Source organism: Euprymna scolopes, chromosome 34 (genome assembly GCF_053919585.1).
Source record: "Euprymna scolopes isolate OS-2025 chromosome 34, ASM5391958v1, whole genome shotgun sequence".
Classification (NCBI taxonomy): domain Eukaryota; kingdom Metazoa; phylum Mollusca; class Cephalopoda; order Sepiida; family Sepiolidae; genus Euprymna; species Euprymna scolopes.
This window is the reverse complement of record NC_136515.1, coordinates 81,879,996-81,895,717: the sequence shown is the minus strand read 5'-3', so window position 1 is coordinate 81,895,717 and position 15,722 is coordinate 81,879,996.

Below are 15,722 nucleotides of genomic sequence, written 5' to 3'. Positions count from 1 at the left end.
TAAGTGTAGTGTGAAAAATGCACAAGGCGCTTATGCAGATTAGAAAGTGTGCACGAGCTTGCGCGATATGAAAATTAACAAAGAGAAACACGTGGTCGGGGAAAGCGAAGTCTGCACCAGAGAAGATGGACGTTTAAAGTTGAAGGCGAGAAATAGTTGGCTAATGCCACCGTGAGGTTGAAGGGGGAAAGGAAAAATACGAACGGGCGAGATGGACATGTGATCCTGCGGTTGGGCTGGAAATGAACAGTTAGAAAAAACAAGAAGCATTCATTTTTTTCTTTGGGGGGGGGGGATAATGGTAATGAATGCCTTTTGTTAAATTAGAAAAAATGCCGAGTCGGAATTATTCATTTGTGTTTGGTTGTTCTTTTTCGATGGTACCAGACACTGGGGGGGATATTTGAACTGTAACGAACACGGTTAAAGCGTAACAGCCATGATACACGGATTGTAATGTCAGTTGGAAATGTTTAGTATTTAAGATCAAGTCAGTAAGTAGTAATATAAAAGATAAGAGTGAAAGAATAAGATTCCTATGATAAATTTTCAACCAAGTTTCGAAATCAAAGCCAAACTCTTTGCCAATTAAAATTAGAGATAAGCTAATTAGAAAAAGCCAAACTCTTTGCCAAGAACTTTTGCAGCTAATTCCACCGTTGGAGACTAATGCCGCCAACCCCCAATATTTCCTCCTCTATCAGAAAACACGCTATGTGATATGCACACATTGATATTCTTTAAGTTTTCTCACTTTCCAGTGGGTCTCTCTGTTTATTAGAGACCCGCTGGAAAGTGAGAAAACTTAAAGAAACAGCTCACATGCTCGGACATAACAACCTACTGAGCAAACCAAGCGTAGAGCTGAATGCAATTTTTACACCTCTAATAGAGAGAGAAAATCTTGAATAACAACATAGGTTTAGCATTAACAAAAACCAACTAAGAATTGTCCCAGTGACATATGGCAATGAAAACACCTCATCTCAAAAATACAGACAATTACTATCTGTACGTGATGTTACCAAGCAAATCAAAAACCTTGATTTCAGTAAAGCAACCGGCCCTGGCGGTATTCCAATTATAGTACTCAAAAAACTTCAACCAGAACTAGCGCTCATACTTACAAAACTGTTTAAACGTTGTCTTAAGGAGAATTGCTTCCCATCACCCTGGACAATCTCATCAGTATGCCCTGTATTTCAGAATTTAGGTGATCGCTCATCTCCCTCTCAGTACAGGCCAATAAGTCTCTTGTGCGTCATGAGTAAGTTGCTGGAATCTGTGTTAAATAGAGAAGTAATCAACAATCTCAGCAAAAATCACCTTCTTAGCGACATGCAATATGGTTTCCGTTCTGCTAGATATAGCAGATGCGCTTACAGTTATATCCCATAGGATTAGCGAATTTCTCGACGGAGGCTACCTTTCTAGGGCAATTGCTCTTGACATACCAAAGGCCTTTGATAGAGTATAGCAGAAAAGTTTACTTCGCAAGATCTTCAGCTACAGTATAGCTAGAAATGTCTGCTAAATTATTAAATCATTTCTCTCTGATAGGTTCATAAGAGTAGTGGTTGATGGGCAGAAATCAGAAGCTCACCGTATTAATGCTAGAGTCCCTCATGGGTCCATCTTGGGCCCAACTCTCTTCCTAAATTACATTAATGATCTTCCAAATGACACAACTATCTATGGTAGCACATCTAAGACCCTAAACGATAAAGTTCTCTCCGATTCTCTCTCCTCTGATCTTGAGCAAGTGGTATAATGGGGAAAGAGGTGGCTTGTTACTTTTAATGCATCTAAAACCAAGCTTTTATCTTTACATCATCAACGCTCTGAGTCGCATCTGGCATCAATTGAAATGAATGGCTCTCGTCATGGGGAGGCCTCATGTTTTGACAAGCTTCTGTGCTTGACCTTTACTCCTGATCTTAAATGGAACACATACATTAAATACGTTGCCAAGGCTGCTGGAAAAATGGTGAGATCCTTCTATCGATTCAGTAGATATCTCACTGTATATGCAATTCTCTATCTATATAAGAGCCAGGTACGTCCAAGGATGGAGTACTGTTGTCAAATCTGGGCAGGAGCTGCTAGAAATGATTTATTCTGCCTTGATAGAGTTCAAAATAGACTTGGTAATCTCGTAAGAGATGTCCTTTTCTCTTCCCTGCAACTTCATTCTCACAGAAGAGATGTTGCGAGTTTGTCTCTGCTTTTTCGTAATTTTCATGACATGTACTCGACCGAGCTTCAATCTATGGCCCCCCCTCGCCAAACTTTCACAAGAAACACCCGTCTGTGCCTAAATCTAAACGTAGATTCTATGAACAAAGCTTCTTTCTTAGAACTTCACGCCTGTGGAATTGTATTTCGTTATCCTGCTTTTCAGCTGACTACAATATGGTTGTCTTCAAGTCTAACGTAAACAAGTTTTTTTATGATATAATTAACAGATTTACCTAATTTCCATTACTAACGATTACTTTATTGTCCAATTGTCTACTGTACACTCTTTAACCCTTATCCTCGAGTGGCCACTTTGCCTTGATAAGTGGTGATTCCTATGTAAAAAAAAGCCTATTTGTCGTGTCTGTGACCTCATAAATAAAGTTAATAGGTAAATTAATGTGTAGAAATTGATAAAGAGAATCGCTTTTTTCTTCTGAACTACAAGTGAAGACGGTTAGGCCTTAACGGTGACTTTTGTCTCCTCCTCCAAAGATAGGATCTAAAGGTTTATTATTTATTTTTACAAGGGGGATACCACTTATCAAGGTCCAAATGCCGCTCAAGGATAAAGATTAATGAGTGTCAGGTAGTGGAAATTTGGTTGGAATTGATTATTAACGAGAGCTGCTCAACAAGAACTTGTGTACATTCGACTTGAAAACAACCATATTCTATTAAACTGGGAAACATGAATGTAAATGTGTGTTCTTAAATACAAATAAAATCTTAAAATTATATATATATACATATATATATATATATATATATATATATATATATATATATATATATATATAATTTTTTTTTTTTTTTGAGATTTATGAATTGTTTCATTTATTTGCGAATTCTTATGCTCATTTTCATAGTTGTTGCTTCGCCACGTTTCGGTCAACTCATCCCCTGGTTTCTTCAGGCACTTTACGGGGATGAAATAGGAATGCTGCCGGGGTTGTGGCGCAGTATATAGAGGCGTTGAATCTTTACAGTTCTAAGTGATCATTGTCTAAAGATGGCGGTTTCAATCCTATTGAAATCAGTTGACCAAAACTTGTGAGACAACAAAAACAATGGAAGACAGGAATTACTGAGGATAGAGTTACGAAACTCAGCATTCATATCTCGTCGGGATTACTCATTTGAGAAAGACCAGGGGATGAGTTGACCGAAATGTGGTGAAGCAACAACTATAAGGATGAGGATAACAGTTTGAAAATTAATAAATAAAAACCGTAAAAATTTTAAAATCCAAATTATATTTGGCGATAGAGTTTTCTTTTTGTTTTTTTGTTTTTTTGTTTTTGTTTTTTTTTAATACCGTTTACAAAACTAGTTATTGATAAGAAGGTGGAGAAAAAGAAAGAAGAAGAAGAACAACAACAATAACAATAAAATGATGAAGAGAAAAGCTGAAGAGGGGTGTAAATCCTGACTGTCGAATGAGTACCGAATCAGGTATGTACGAATCGTGTTGATCCAAGAACACAGCGTAGTATTACAAGTATACTTGGCCGCTAGAAGTTTTTATAGCAGAATAAAAAGACTAAAGGATTACTTGTATTTGCACAATGAAAATGCGCACATACACATAGGCACATACATACATATTGTATTTTACATACACACACGCACGCGCACACACACACATATTGTATTTTCGACAACATCTGGTATCTATTCCTCTTTAATCTTCCGTCATATTTTGCTCAGTTTGCCGTGTCTGTAAGCGTGCTCCCCAGAAGTTCTTAATGTATGTCACATCGACAGTGCGGGCAAACATTGCATCTCTTAAAAACACATGATTGCATAAACATCAATCGTTTTAAGTGACATATACATTCCTCCCACTGCAGGAAGATGTGACACAAGGTCGAAAGATGGGATTGGAAAGCCAGAACACAAGCATTTGAACCACCACCACCAACCCACCCCAAAAAGAACATGTCAGAGGTGTTCTGTCGATAAGGCGAGTATCAAAAACATAGTCTCTGTTTACGGCGAAAAGGTAACGCTTGGGAGGATAGATATGCTATGACTGTCCATAGCCATACATTCTTCCGAAAGATTAAGGTCATCGGTGTTAAAATGGCTAACACTATCCAGGGCTGATTCGAGGAACTATTCTCGGTTAATATGCTTTGTGTCGAAAGAGACATTTTTTTAAAACAATTGGGGTTAATATATATTGCGTTTAAAATAACTCGAGAATGAATGTTAATGAGATGTGAATAACTACCAGCCGAAAAATGAGGAACACTATGGAATTATTAACATTGATCAATTGATTGATTATGGGTGATTTATAATAAGCACTTCTTTACATTGGATTCATAGAAGACAACTGTAGTCAGCAGGAAAGCACTCCTGCGGTAATATGTACCACAGACGGAAACCTTTCATATATTTCTTTAATTTCATATGAATCAGATGATCCTGCTGTCGGTATAATTTTTCTCGACATCTATTTAGTCAGAATTTCTTCTAGAGATATATCGGACAGGTAGAAGAATGAATGCGTGCAAGTTGCCAGCCTTCATTTTTTCTTTTTTTTACATTTTCACCCCAAACAAGGCACGTTGCCACTTTGATGTAGGGGGCGACTATCAGGGACATAAGCTACAGGGGTACTATGTAGGGAGTTGGGCAGCGAGATGTTGGGTCACGTTACACTTGAACTTCTGCATGTCAGTACAGTTGGGGAAGCAGGGACCCAGAAGGGAATTCCAAAGTTTAGCGGTTCTGGTAAAGAAACTATTGGAGTAGAAGGTTCTCTTACATCTAGGGATCTCTAGTGTGAAGGGGTGGGATTTAGCTGCTTGTCGGGTTTGTCGGGGGTATTTACGTCGAGGGGATACAAGTGCTTGCAGTTCGTCAGAGCATTCGCCGTTAAAGTACTTGTAGAACAGGCAGAGGGATGCAACATTTCGCCGATGGGACAGAGGCTGAAGCTTAGATGACAGTTCAGGACCTATCAGCTTGGCGACTCTCTTTTGAACCTCGTCTAGGAGCGAGAGACTAGTAGCAGATGTACCAGCCCAAATATGACAACAATACTCCATACATAGGCGAATGGTGGCCTTATAGAGCTACAGGATACTTTCAGACGTTAGTAGCTTTCTAGCACGGTAGGGAGAACCTACCTTCTTCGCAGCGGTCCTGGCAATACTCTCAATGTAATTGTTTTAACTCATGTTTCCGGTGAACGTTCTAAGTGAAACTATTTCTGTGGAACGAAATGGTTTCAGATATTGCGCATCCAGGTTGTCAGTTTATGTTATTAACCACTTCGCCACCACTGAACATTCCGCATAGCATATGAAGACTTTTTGTTTTCGTTGTGGTAAATAGATGAGTCGTTGCTGTTAATAATTTAAAAGGCAACCCATGAAACTAGAGTTCAGTTGAATATCTTTCATGACAGCAAGGGCGGAAGAGAAGGATGTTAGCAACATCCAGGGGATTAACGCAGCCAACTGTTTGCAAAATGGAAGAATTAAAATATATTTTTAAAAACTTGCAATCCTTATTTTGAAATGTCTTTTGTTTGTATGTCAATTAATCTTTTGCAGTTACTGCATTAATTTCCAAGAATTTATGCTAGTTATAATATTATTGTAAGAAACATCAATTGTTTACCATAAAAAACTCTTTCGGAGATTTTAAAACAAAGCAGTATTCCACATCTTGGCACCCCAGCAGTTTTGATCAAACACAACCTTCCTAAAAACATCAAACATGGATTCACATTGTAACACAGCGCGTATAGACCGTGTAAAAATATCAGCAGCATCAGATGGATAGATGGCTAGCGTACGTATTAGTAGGAATAGCAGCCGTTTGAGCAAATTAGCAAGTGTATGCATGCTTGCGTGAAAAAAAAAGGACAGCACGTGGTCGAAAAGAGAAGCAAAGTATATCAAGGAAGATGGACGTGTAAAATCGAAATTGCTGGCGATAACCAGTGTGAGGTAGACAGAGAAGAAAAATAACCGTGCGAGATGAATGTGTGGTCTCGTTCAGTTTTAAATTTGGAAAAATTCTACTGAAACTTATGAAATGTTTCAGACTGCTTCTAGACCATCTTACGTGAATAGAGCATTAGTGTTTTAGTGGCATAAGAAATTCAAGAAAGACATGGGTGTGTGAGGGATGATAAGAACTGTGGGAGGAGTAATGAAGACAGAACACCAGAGTTGATTGGCCAAATAAAGAATTGCATTGATAAGGATCGTCGTGTGTATATAGAGACAATAAGTGCATAGTTTGATGTCAGTGTGGGAACTGTACACACAATTACGAGGAACTATGATGTAGATCCTATGGAGCATTTCAGAAGTTGTTGGATCAGTATAGAAATTGCATTGCATCCGGAGGAGATTAATCGAAAGGAAACAGTGTTTCATGTGTGTACTATCAATAAAAGTGTCCATACGTAAAATGTCTGGAAACTTACTGAAGGCACCTCGCATGTATATATATATATATATATATATATATATATATATATATATATATATATATATATATTAGCATTTCAGCCCGGCGTCGCCCTGGTTTTTGGATGTGTCTGTTGAGCAAAAAAGTGGTAGCAAGAAGGCAGACTCGAACCCGTACCGCGAAGGAAGAAAAGAACCGGGAAAAAACTTACGTCTATGCTGTTACAACCACCGCCAAACCGGAATTGACATTTTTTTTTAATTAAGGATTGACAATCGAAAGGAGAGGGTGGCTTTCAAAAATATAGGCGAAAAAAGTGACCCCCCCCCCTGTAGAAAAGTTCCCAGTTGAAGGTGAAGATGTTAATGTTTTTAGCCAATTTTTCGATATTTGTCGTCTGAAAGGTCGAACTTTAAAACGATACTAATTTTGGTAAAATCCGTCGCCTCTCTCAAAAGTTTTAGGCTGACATGCAAACATGCATGCATACATTTATATATTGGAAACTAAAAATTTTCGATCCAAACCGATTAAAAAGCTTGCCCTATCTCTGAATATCCTTTATGTAAAATTTCAAATGTTTAGACTAGAAATTGTCTGAGTAATTTGGTCGAGACGGCAGAGGTCATTTTTTTTTTAATTTGACCTCTATTATTACCCCCTAACATTTATTGTTTTGGGGTCAACTCAAGTTATTAAGTTAGATCCATCTCCAAGGAACCTATATCTAAAATTTCAAGGGTTTAGACCGAAAATTGTCGGAGGAGTTTGGTAGAGTTCTCAATGGTCAAATCGTTGACGTTTGACCCCTTGAGAGTAAAATTTCTGGCCGAAAACGGATCACATCGATTTTCCCAAATCTCAGTACCCTGAATATTACATTTTGAGTCTGTAGATTCAAAAATGACAGAGTTATTGCATAGGGAAATGTACACACACAGACACACAAACACGTTCAATTTTATAGATATATAGACTAGCATTTCAGCCCCGCGTTGCCCGGGTGTTTGGAGGAGTATGTTGAGCAAAAAATAAAAAAAGCGGTCAATTTTTTTTAATTTTGACCCCTATTATGACCCCTTAAAATTTATTGTTCTGGGCTCAAACACAGTTATTAAGTTAGATCCATGTCGAAGGATCCTATATCTAAAATTGCAATCGTTTCGACCCAAATTGACGGAGGAGTTTGGTAGAGTTCTCAAAGGTCAAATCCTTGAACTTTGACCCCTTAATCACCAAATTTCTGGCCAAGAATCGATCAAATCGATTTTTCCAAATCTCAGTACCCTGTATATCAAATTTCGAGTCTGTAGACTTAAAATTGACAGAGTTATTGAGTAGGGAAATGTACACACACAGACACACAGATACACACACAGACCGACAGATACTGTCATTTTTATAGATAAACTAGCATTTCAGCCCGGGGTTGCCCGGGTGTTTGGAGGTGTATACTGAGCAAAAAAAAGGGGGGTAATTTCTTTACTTTGACCCCTATTATGACCCCTTAAATTTTATTCTTTGGGCTCAAATAAGTTAAATCACTGTCCAATGAACCTATATTTAAAATTTCAAGTGTTTACACCCAATATTGTTGGAGGAGTTTGGAAGAGTTCACAAGAGTCAAATCGTTGAACTTTGACCCTTTAATCGCCAAATTTCTGGCCGAAAACGAATCACATCGTTTCTCCCAAATCTCAGTACCCTGTATATCAAATTTCGAGTCTGTGGACTAAAAAATGACAGAGATATTGCGTAGGGAAATGTACACAGACGCACAGACACGTTCACTTTATATATATATATATATATATATATATATATTTATATATATTTTTATTTATATATATATATATATATATATATATATATATAAAGTGAATCGCCAAATTTCTGGCCAAAAACGGATCACATCGATTTTCCCAAATCTCAGTACACTGTATATAAAATTTCGAGTCTGTAGACTTAACATTGACAAAGTCATTGAGTAGGGAAATGTACACACACAGACACACAGATACACACACACAGACCGACTGACACATTCACTTTTATATATATATATATATATATATATATATATATATATATATATATATATATATATATATATATATACTTCAGAATAATGTTATTTTATAATCAGCTGATATGGACACCTGTGATTATAAGATTTAGAAAATATTACTGGCCGAAATATTCTATAAGTATTATGCCATCTAAATAAGAATTGCTTGATATACAAGATAGAGCAAATAAATAAAATTATAGTGATTCGATCAATTAAAAAAAAACTTTTTTAATTTGAAACTGAAACATTTCACCTCAAAAAAGTTTTTGGAAATTCATTGAATCACTATAATTTAATATATATCTATATATTAAATTATTTTCATCATATATATATATATATATATATATATATATATATATATATGATGAAAATAATGGAAATGGTATTCCGAAAAAATAGAGAAATAAAAAGGAACAAACCGTATTATGTGTTCATTAACGTTTCGTCTTTATTTCGGGGAAGACTTCATCCAGAGGAAGTCTCGAAATAATGACGAAACGTTGATGAACACATAATACGGTTTGTTGCTTTTTATTTCTCTCTCTCCCTCCCCCCTCTCTCTCTCTCTCTCTCTCTCTATATATATATATATATATATATATATATATATATATATATATATATATATATAATTTAAAAGTACTTGTCATGAGACTGATAAAAGATATAATGATATTGCCATTCCGATAACAACATTGTATGAGGAAACTTCATTTGACGCAAAATCCCTATTGCATTATTGATTTAAACAACATTGAACTGGTTTGATTGTAATTGAAAGGTGATAGGAAACACGTTTGCATTCATGTACTTAATAATCAATATATACTCGATATACTTATCCTGTACACACTGTTGTCATTTTTTTTATTTGAAATATTTTTCAATCTTATGAAGAAAAACCGTAAATGGACATAACACTGTTTGTATAAACAAAAAGAAACTATGTTGTATTCAGTAAAAAGACTATGTTGAATTCATTATAAAAACTATGCTGTATTCATTAAAAAAACATGTTTTATTCATTAAAAAAACTATGTTGTATTCATTAAAAAAAACTATGTTGTATTCGTTAAAAAAACCATGTTGTATTCATTAAAAACACTATGTTGTATTAATAAAAAAACTATGTTTTATTCATTAAAAAAACTATGTTGTATTCATTAAAAAAACTATGTTGTATTCGTTAAAAAAACCATGTTGTATTCATTAAAAACACTATGTTGTATTAATAAAAAACTATGTTTTATTCATTAAAAAAACTATGTTGTATTCATTAAATAAACTATGTTTTATTCATTAAAAAAACTATGTGGTATTCATTAAAAACACTATGTTGTATTCGTTATTAAAACTATGTTGTATTGATTGAAAAAACTATGTTGTATTAATTAAAAAACTATGTTTTATTCATTAAAACAAACTATGTTTTATTCATTAAAACACTATGTTTTATTCATTAAAAAACTGTTTTATTCATAAAAACACTATGTTGTATTCATTAAAAAAAACTATGTTTTATTCATTAAAAAAACCATGTTGTATTCATTAAAAAACTATGTTTTATTCATTGAAAAACTATGTTTTATTCATTAAAAACTGTGTTGTATTCATTAAAAAAACCTATGTTTTATTCATAAAAGCTATGTTTTCTTCATTAAAAAATTATGTTTTATTAATTAAAAAGAATATGTTGTATTCATTAAAAAAACTATGTTGTATTCATTAAAAAACTATGCTTTATTAATTAAAACAAACTATGTTTGATTAATTAAAAAAACTATGTTTTATTCATTAAAAAACTATGTTATATTAATTAAAAAAACATGTTGCATTCATTAAAAAACTATGTTGTATTCATTAAAACACTATGTTTTATTCATTAACAACCTATGTAGTATTCATTAAAAATCTATGTAGTATTCATTAAAAAACTATGTTTTATTCATTAAAAAACTATGGTATATTCATTAAAAACACTATGTTTTATTCATTAAAAAAACTATGTTGTATTCATTAAAAACACTATGTTTTATTCATTAAAAAAACTATGTTTTATTCATGAAAAAACTATGCTGTATTCATTAAAAAACTATGTTTTATTCATTAAAATACTATGTTTTATTCATTAAAAAACTATATTGTTTTCATTAAAAAAACTATGTTATATTCATTAAAAACTACGAGCTTATGTTTCTGATTTATTTAGATGCCGATTGAAAATTTGTATTATTTGTCTTATTTCACTGTTCTCATTTTTTCTAATATTCTCACATTGTTTCGGTCGATATAACCTACGACCTTTTTACGGTGTATCTGATCGAAATCGGGAATCTTTTTTTCGAGCTCGGAAATCTGCAGGGAATTTAAAACGTGACCGTTTATTTAATACAAGAGGTAGCATACTGACGGCAACAACCACTAGCGAAACTGATGAAGTGCTAAAGGTTAAGTTAGTTGAAAGTTGCAGCTTTCTGGAGTTTGAAATTTCAATATTAAATGATGTCCATCTCTAGAATAGAATTGCAGATTACAAAAGACTTATTACCAGTTTATGGCTAAAGGAACCAGAACAAAGTACCCTGTGAATTAAAAAAAAGTGTGAAGATTCCCAAGTTTGACAGAAAGGTTCGTGAGTTCGATAAGATACACTTGAAGAAGGTCGGAGGTTACAGCGACCGAAACGCTGTAGAAAAAAAAAACAGACTCAAGATCAGTGAACTGAAAATTAAAATAATGTGAAGTAACCGTGAACTGTATTGATGATTAGCAGGGAGACCCGATATTGCTTGTGATTGATGATGAACGAATATTTCACATTCTTATATTTTTAATAAATCGGTGAAATAACCCAATTTTTCAATTAAATCGATTGATAGCATGCTCTAGTCGAGGACCCATCGCGGTGCATCGGAAGAAAGCTTCACATGCTTCTCTGCAGTGACTTAGTCCACAATACATTGCACTGTAGAGAACATAGTATTGATCTCATATTTTTTTATGTATTATTTTTTGAATTCAAGTTTAAAATGCAAAAGTCAAGTATCATGGTTCACTTCTGCTCTAAACAGAAACATTCATTCCGAACGCGTCCCTGTCATATAAAAGAGTCCACCTTTTAATTTATATGCCTGTCCTTACTGCTTGTGCGATGATAATGGCTTGTGTTTAAATTTAAAATGAAAAACTCTAGTATCATGGTTTAATTGTTCTCTAAAGAAAAAATTCCGAACGCGCCCCTGTCATATAAAAAACCTAATGTTTTATTTATATGCTTGTCCTTGCTGCTTGTGCGATTATGATGGCTTGAATTTAAGTTTTCAATGAAAAAGTCAAGGAACTAGGTTCAATTTTGCTTTGAACAGGAACATTAATGTTGTACGCTCCATTGTCATATCAAAGACCCTACTGTTGATTTTACATGCCGGGCCTTTCTGCTTGTGTGATAATAGAATTTCTCAAATCCAATTGTGATGTTAGGCTGTATGAGACGTTAACTTTGTCAAAATCATGGTCCTTCTTTCATCCGATTATTTTGATTATCAATATTTATCGAAGATATTCAGATACAAAAACTATCTTTGAATACTGCCAGTACATTCGTGTAATATTTGATAAAAAATTAGCTTAGCCGTTTTCGAGTCCATAGGGAACGAACTCCCGCAAAGTTCCTTTTATATAATAGTAGAGATAAAGATACCATAGATCTGTAAGAAAGAAATAAATATTCACACTTATTCATTTAAACTATTGACTGATGTTTCAAACCAAAAATAGTTTTAAAAGCCCGTCGTACTAATAGTAGCTCGTACGTCCTTGTTATGAACCAAGAAGCTGACCCGTGTCGTAAGCAAAGTAAATTTAGTGCAGTCGTCAAGCCGTCTGCGAGTTGTCCATTTTATTCCCAGGTTTCTTTGTGCTAACGAATAATAGACACAACGACGACCGATTCCCGACAACAGCCTCCTTTCATATACATATTAAGCTTGTCTTTTTGTTAGCTTTTTTTTTTCCTGTACATTTCTTTTTTTTTTTTTTTTTTTCTATTTTATATTTCCTTTTATTGTCGTTCTTCTTTTACGGACACTCCTGCATTCTTAGCTATGAAGTCGAGCGACAATTGCATCGAGAAGGAGAACCAGAGGACACTGCTGGTGGGATGGTTCTTGGTTAATCGCTGGGAAATAATGGCGCTAAACAGTGGGTTCAGCTTTGTTAACGCCGTAACAATCGAAAAAAAAAGCGATCGTTAGAAAGGCGAAAGAGCATTGGGTGTTTTTTTTTTTTCTCCAATTATTACATTTAATTCCTCAATTTCGTTTTCAATTATATGACTGATTGCTTAGTTTGTAAGGAATGAGTGGCAGGTTTCAAAAAAGTTGTCGGATTTTATAAATCATTAAATAAATGAAATATACATCGTTTCTGAATTTTTAAAATCGATTGGTTATCCCTATTATTTGGATTGATAAAACTACTGTTCTCATCTGGAGTGTGATTTTCACAACGTTTCGGTCGATGTAACCTCCGACCTTCTTCAGGTGTATCTTGTCGAACTCAGGACTGAGGCGTGATCTTTGTTAGTTTCCCCGGAGCAGTCCGACCGATCAAACAAATAAACAGAATCAGACAAGACGTTTCTGAATTTTTGAGATGAGGATTGGTTACTTGTATTATTATTCATCGGACTACTGTTCTCATCTTGAGTGTGATTTTCACAATGTTTTGGTCGATGTAACCTCCGACCTTCTTCAGGTGTATCTTGTCGAACTCGGAACTGTTTCTGTCGAAATCAAGAATTTGGACGGAATTTCGAACGGAACCCTTATTTACTTCACAGAGCTAGCATGCACTTGTTCCATCGGCATTGACTTGATGTAGGTCGTAAGTAATTCGCAATTGTATTTTCCGTCGCCAACACTGAGAATAAAACTTTTAAACTTCAAGAGTTTATCGATTTTTCAAGTGATGTTTTTAAATACTCTAACAACTGCGCCACACCTCCTTGCGAAAAATACAACTACGAATTATTTAGGACATGTATCCAGTCATGGCTGACGAAACGATTGCATGCTACCCCCTTGAAGTAGGTGTAACGCATACCTAACATAATAACAGTAGTCCACCTAAGTAAGTTATCCAAATGATTTATCTTAACTGCACGTGGCTATATGGTAAGTTATAAAAATATATATGGCAATTAAGCTACATAGAATATTCCGCGTTTCATCCACGCTAGAATTCGTCTGGCTTGAAGTATATATATATATATATATATATATATATATAATATAAAATAAAAATTATAACACGGAAATTACATAATTGTCGATGCAATAATTTATTTCAACCTTATGGTATTTTCAAGCATCTAAATCAGACAATTACATTTTTGATACTCAGTATCAAAAATGTAATTGTCTGATTTAGATGCTTGAAAATACCATAAGGTTGAAATAAATTATTGCATCGACAATTATGTAATTTCCGTGTTATAATTTTTATCTTATTGCTCTGTTTACCACATTGAGCTCTCATACCCGGATTTCCTCCGGATTTATTCCATTATAACACTATATATATATATATATATATATATATATATATATATATATATATATATATATATATATATATATAGTCAGGGTGCTCGTCTGAGCTCCAATCTCTGGTCCCCTCTCGGCAATCTTTCACGATAAACACCCGTCTAGCTGAAACCACTGCCATTAATTTTCCCCCACCCTTTATCTGTGCCTAAATCAAAGCGTAGATTCCATGAGCAAAGCTTCTTCCTTAAAAGTGCACGACAGTGGAACTCTCTTCCGTTTGCCTGTTTCCCACCTGACTACAACTTGGATCACGATTACTGCAATAATATCCCAATGATTACTGTACACTCAATAACTCTTATCCCCGAATGGCTTCCGGGCCTTGAAAAGTGGTGACCTTCATGTAATATATATATATATATATATATATATATATATATATATATATATATATATATATATATGTATATATATTATTATTATTATTATTATTATTATTATTAAGTTTCGGTAAAAATCTTCCTGTTGTTCACGACAATATATATAATATACTGTTTCAGTCTAAAAAGAACGTCATTATGCGACAATTGATTTATTGAGCACTATAAACAGCCTTTTGAATTCGATGTTATTTTTACTTTTGGATATTTGCAACCTTGCGCAATATTCATACATAAATACGCTAGTGTTTTATGCCTGCGCAATCATAAATCTATATGTGACAATTCCTGCCGGACATGAGATTTGAACCCATCCACAAACCCACTTTTTGCTAATTTTTACTGCAAGGCCAGCAAACATTTGCCGCGTGAATGAAGGGAATTACGACTTATTAAACGCCGAATTCGGTAGAATATATTAGACAATCTAGAGTGTTCGAACGAGGGGAAGTCATTAAGATTGCATAAATATTAGTTAACTGCCTTAGTTATTATTCCACAGCCGGTGTCCATCCTTAAGTATTCTTAAATGGACTTTATAATTATTATTATATAATAATTATTATTATATAATAATTCTTCTTTATACCTACAGACATTAGTGTATCATGTTTATGCAATCACCAGTATAGGGGGTGACAATTCCTGTCGGTCATGAGATTCGAACTCAGCCATGAAGGCACGTTTGCTTCATTTGCCAAGCCTCTACCCCAGGGTAACTTATCATCATCATTATTATTATGATCAGTAGCCTGGGTACCCGACGTTGCCCGGATGTTTGGAGGTGTGTATTGAGCAAAAAAAAAAAGTGGTAGTAGATAAGCAGGCTCAAACCCATACTGCGAAGGAGGAAAAGAGCGTGAAAAAAAATGTGAAGTCTCTATCGTTGTGTCCATCGCCAAACCGGAAATGGCGAAGGTTTAAATTAAGGTTAGTCAATCGAAAAAAAAGAGGATTACTTTCGAAAATATCGTCGAAAAAAGC